The following is a 6,000-nucleotide window of genomic DNA, read 5'->3' as shown; positions in this document are numbered from 1 at the left end:
ACCACTACACAGAAGTTCAGATGTCATGCCTGCCTCCAAAGACGCCCAAAAAATGCCCGATAAACGCCTGCAACAAAAACGCCCAGGTGGAGCAGAGCCCCATCCCTGCACTACTAAAAATTCTAAGAAAAATGATCTTTTTTTCTGTTTCAGGACCATTTTAATGGAAAGTCGGATCACAAGTTGCTTCAAATAAGATAAGGAGGCGACTACCATTGAAGTCTATGGGACAAGTCGGATACAAGTCGCCTCAAAGTAGTACAGGACCCTTTTCTGAAGTCGGAGCGACTTCAGTAGTGCCAATTAAGACGGCACTCATTGATTAACATTGCTTTTGTTATGTCAAGCGACTTGGGGCGACTTGAGGGCACACAAGTCGCCTCACAAGTCGCGGCAGTGTGAATGGACTCTAAAGGTGCGTAATAAGGTGCGTAATAAGGCATACTGTTAAAATGTATCCATGTATTGTAAAAGCAATAAAACATATGGCAAGTTTTTCCTTAAAACACTTTTGTTTTATGTAAACGCATAGAGCATGCATTGAAATTTTCACAGATACAACCATAGAATACTTTAAAACTCTTCACGTATGTTTCACAGCGTTTCGTTAAATTATCCCACTCTAACACACTTAATATAGCTTGACTGCTTGATGCAAAACGGGGTCTGGTCAGCGGAAGTAATCACGACTCGTTTTGTAAAGCATGGTCACTGAGGTGCAGACCATTGGACACACTTCTTGATTTCTGGGACTTGATTATCACTATGCACATGGGTTTCATGTGTATTGTTTTACATTTATAGCACTTTGGACATTTTTTGTTCATTTTTTGATTGATTCATTATTTGGCAATCTATAGTCATTGACACAAATTTATTTCACATTTGGGTCCGGCGCAGAACTTTTTGGCTTTTTTATTATTTTTTGTGAGGTGAGAACACATTCGGTGTTAGCAGCCGGACATTGATACTGTTTCATATATCTTTGTGGCACTATTACAGTGTCATTACTTTTTTTCACTTTCTTGCACATATTATTGCGCTGATAGTTTTTGACACTATTATAGACTGCCAGTAGTGACACATACATTTTATGTTAGGCCAATAGCATTACGAATGGAGATGATAATCATCCTACACTCCAGCCTGCCAAGTAGAACACCTCCACTGAGCCAACCACAGCCAAGACCAGCTCATACTTCTGGCTTGGGCCACTATGTGTCATCAGACCAGGACAGGATCAGGGAATTAGAATATGCTATTCACAGTTCAGATTTCTGAAGTTTAATCACCACTCACCAGCTGCTATGTCATTGGTAGTAGTGGTTTTAATTAGTTCATGTGGCATATGGTTTTAAAAAACAATCACAATATTTTTTTTCAGTTTTGAAAAAAATGTCATCTTCAACAAGCACTTCATCAATGCCAATGACTATGCCAGTCATACGGCCTAGTGACTCTATAGAAAGCTGCAATAAAGACAAACAGTGTGTCTCATTCTGCACACAAATATAATGGCAACTTCCAATGAACAAAATGTGGCACTTGGAATGTAATTTATTACTGAACTAGAAAACTTGGCAAACGTTTGGCGTAATAAGAGCATTCCCAATTTTTCTATCTCCCTGGTTTCACCTGGATTGGTATTTACAGACTTTATCACCTGCTGGTGAATTCTGGTAATGCTGCACATCCATAAAATACTTTGGCTCTCTATGGAAATCAAAGTACTTCTGTAGTCAGAGTTCAATCCACCAAGTGCTTTAAACAAGTGCAGGATGGAGATTTCAGTGTAGTTTGGAAGGGGTATGTATTAAGTGTGGCCCCAAAGCAATTATACATTGGACCACAAACAGAGGAATGTTTTTTTATTCCTGTACATTTTTCTCAAGTATAGCAAAGTCTAAAAGACAACCTTATCCTTCAACACGTGTGACACAAGTCAGTACTGAATGATAATGGGATTTTTGACTTACCGTAAAATCCATTTCTTTGATGTTCATTGACGGACACAACTTCTCAACTTCATGACCATTAGGTTATACTGCCCCCTACAGGAGTGGGACACTAGGCAGAAAAAAAAACTTGACCACGTCGATGGGGCAGTCTCTGGGGATATAGGCCCACTCTCTGCTATAGGTATTAATTTTTGTAACAAGCAGTGTCAGAAGAAAAAAAACCCAACTCCAAAGAGGGGTGGGTGCTGTGTCCATCAACGAACATCAGAGAAATGGATTTTACAGTAAGTCAAAAATCCCATTTTCTCTTTCGTTCATTGACAGACACAGCTCCTCATCTTCATAACCATTGGGACGTCTAAAAACAGTGTTAAACATGAGGAGTGGGAACAGCAGAAAAAACTTCCCCCAAGGCTAAACATAGCCAACCAGGTAACTTGGAGCTCAGGTATCAACTGGAGCTCACCTGAAAAAAATAGAAAACACTCTCAAAGAGGACAAGTACTCTAAACAGCAGCCTGCAAAACATTTTGGCCAAAAGAAGCATCCACAGATGCCAACACATCCACTTTCTAAAACTTTGTAAACGCGTGTACGGACAACCAGGTAGCCGCCTTGCAAACCTGCATCACTGATGTCTGATGACGGAAGGCCCAGGAGGCACTAAGCGCCCACGTAGAGTGCGCCTTAACAGGGAATGAAAGAACCAGAGCCTTAGAATAAGCTTGAACCACAGTCTGTCTGATCAACCTGGAAATGGTCGCAGCAGAAGCAGCCAAACCCTTGCGAGGTCCATCCGTGAGGAGAAATAAGTAGTGAGTCTGATTTTCTAAAAGACTCCGTAGCTGCCAGGTACACCCTTACTGCCCGAACCACATCCAGGGAATGCAAAGCAACTTCCTTAGAATGCTTAGGCCTGGGATATAGGCAAGGCAACACAATGTCTTTATTCAGATTAAAAGCAGAGACAACCTTCGGAAGGAACGACGGACATGCACGAAGAACCCCCTTATCCCTGTGAACCACGAGGTAAGGTGAACGACAAGACAGCGCCGCCAGTTCAGACACCCTGCGCGCAGATGTAATAGCCACCAAAAAGGCCATCTTCTGGGACAACGTAAGCAGGGGAATCTCCCGAATATTTTCAAAGGGAGGCTTCTGGAGAACCGACAACACCATATTGAGGTCCCACGGCGGCAATGGAGACCACACTGGAGTAGGCAAGTGCCAAATGCCCTGTATAAAGGTACGCAAGAAGGAGCGTGTGGCCAATGGACGTTGAAAGAAAACCGCCAATGCCGAGACCTGGCCCTTGATGGTACTCCTTGTTGGAGGAAAGCCAAGATCCGAGTCACTGAAAAAGAGCGAGTGTGAACCCTGAGGGATTCACACCACGCAATGTACGTCTTCCACGTAAATCTTCCTAGAAGTAGATTTTCTAGCTTTTGACAGCGTAGGAATCAACGAGTCAGACAACCCTCTATCCTTCAGCACCTGGCTTTCAACAGCCAAGGTATCCAAGCCAGTGACTGTGAAGCAGGATGGAAGATTGGCCCTTGGGAGAGCAGATCTTCCCTGAGAGGAAGTCTCCAAGGAGCATCAGTGACCAGTCGTACCAGATCGGCGTACCAAGACCAGCGAGGCCAGTCTGGCCCCACTAGGATGACCAGAATCCCTTCTGCCTCGATCCTTCGTAGGAGTCTCGGCGAATTTTGAGAGGAGGAAAGGCGTAAATCAGAGGATACTGACCCCAAGGAGCCACTAAAGCATCTGTGGCATCGGCTAGAGGATCCTGAGAATATGCCACAAACCTCTGCACTTTCCTGTTGAGGCAAGAGGCCAACAGATTCACCTTGAGAGTGCCCCCCCAGAGACACAACTGATAAAACAACTCCAGATGAAGTGACCATTCCCCTTGGTCCAACACCTGTCGACTGAGGTAGTCCACCTGCCAATTTTCTACTCCTGGAATGTGCACAACAGAGAGGGCTGGAACAATTCGTTCTGCCCTCCTTAGAATGCCGGCTACTTCCCGAGCCGCCAGGACACTTCTTGTGCCCCCTTTACATAGGCCATGGCCGTGGCGTTGTCTGATTTGATCTGTACCGGACACCCCTGGAGACGACTTGTCCAATGATCCAGACAAAGTCTGATCGCTCGGAGCTCCAGGACATTGATCGGTAGCCTGGATTCTTCCAGACCACCTGAGCACACTCTGTGCAGAGGACACCTCTCCACCTGGAAAAGCTGGCATCCATAGCGACGACCGTGCAGTACAGGGGAAGAAATTATTTTCCCTGACAAAGTTCTGGAGAACGAAGACACTAAACCAGGGTCCCCCTCATACTCCGGCTCAACAGGATCAGGTTGTCTAGAGACTGAGGATCCTTGTTCCATTTCCCCAATCTCCTTTCGCAGAGGTCTCATGTGGAACTGTGCAAACTAAACTGCCTCGAAGGTAGACACCATCAGGCCCAGCACCCGCATGCAAGTCCAAAGAGATGACCCTCTGCTAGACAGCAGAAGCTGAATTGCCTCCTGCAACTTCTGAAGTTTTTCTAGAGGAAGAAACACTCTGGCTGAGGCCGAGTCCAGAGTCAGACCCAGATAGTCCAGGCTTGTGGACGGAACCAGAGCAGACTTCTAAAGATTCAGAATCCAACCGAACTCTGCCCCTTCATGCGGAGGAAGTCTTGTCCACAGGTCTGGCAGAACCCGCTCGTAGTTTGCCTGACCCAAGACCTCTTCAAATCCCCCAGCCAAGGCCCTAAAGGGCTTAGATCCCTTGTCTTGATACCCTGAAGGCCACTTATGAGCCGAAAAGAAAGTCTCCATGACCGGCGACTCTTCAACCGGAAATAATGGGGCTTTATTCAACCTGGAAACAGGGGAGTACACTACAGGAGGAACCATCCATTTATTTTAAGGAGGAACTCCTCATAAGGGTACCGCATTACAAAACGCTTCGGGATTTAAAAGGTGCTTTTTGGGCACCCCCACTGTTTTGTGACAATATTGTCAAAGAAGGCGGGAAAGGGGAACACCTTTGCCGCTTTTTAGGACCCGTGGGTGCCAAAAGGTGGCCCACACCTCTGATGATGCGTTAGTCACATATTTAAGGTTTCCTGCACTGATACAATCAGTGCATCCACTAGCGCCTTTTCATGTTTGTCAAGAGGAGCAGAAGAATCATCCTCACTATCTGAGCACGCAGGGTGCGTGGACGCAGACCTCGAAGGGTAACTCGCATCCACGGCAGCCAAATCAGATTCAGGATCTGATCAGACAGTGGAAACAAGTGAAGGCAGGAACGCTTTTTGCTAGCTCGTTTGCCCAGGACCAAATCTACCTTGGACACCATGGACTCCAGGACCACCATCAGTGCCATCAGTTGTTAGGACCCAAAGGGCCCGACAGCCTCTGAGAGGGGATCAGGTGGTGAAACATGCTCCAGGGACTCTATGAATGCAGAGGGTAACCCACACAAAAAAAGTGTACAAACACTGTCAGAGAGAACCCCACCGCGCTGTCGGCACTACAAGGCCCAGCACAGAGCACTTCCGCTGCAATAGCAGAGGGAGGGAGAGAAAATCCCACAAAAGAACTCACCACCACTGGCCAGGTATTCACAGCCTGAACTAACTGCACACCATGTGGTGATCAGGAAGAGGAATATCAAGGGATCAGCACTAGAGGCCGAGGAAGGGCTCCCACTGCTGAATCACCACCCATCTGTCCTAAAAACATGGCCACTGCGATTTGCAATGGGAAACCACAGGAAAATGGCCGCCGAGGCTACACAAACATGGCCGCCATCTGTAGCATAAAAGGCTACAAGAAAATGGCGGCCCTACGCGGCAACATGCAGCTCCCGGGGGGACCCCAGAGCACAAAACTATCCCAACAGGAAAAGGGGCCCACGGGGCCCATCCCCCTCCTGAGGAACGATCTTCGGTCGTCAGCGGCGCGCTCTCCAACCCCCCCCCCCTCTTGGTGCAGTACCCCATACTGACCTAAAAAAGGTATGTCCACCTCAAGGGGG

At 46.8% G+C, this 6,000-nt stretch overlaps 1 protein-coding gene across 1 annotated transcript in view; it reads right to left on the bottom strand.

Moving 5' to 3' along the window:
• The window catches only part of LOC309560309 (protein Niban 2-like), a 156,661-nt gene that overhangs the window by 35,691 nt on the left and 114,970 nt on the right, over window positions 1–6,000 (bottom strand). The window lies entirely within an intron of this gene.

The sequence above is a fragment of the Pelophylax lessonae genome (genome assembly GCF_965119305.1).
Source record: "Pelophylax lessonae genome assembly, chromosome: 7".
NCBI lineage: Eukaryota > Metazoa > Chordata > Amphibia > Anura > Ranidae > Pelophylax > Pelophylax lessonae.
The sequence above is the reverse complement of the archived record's forward strand: the minus strand, read 5'-3'. Positions and strand labels throughout refer to the sequence as shown.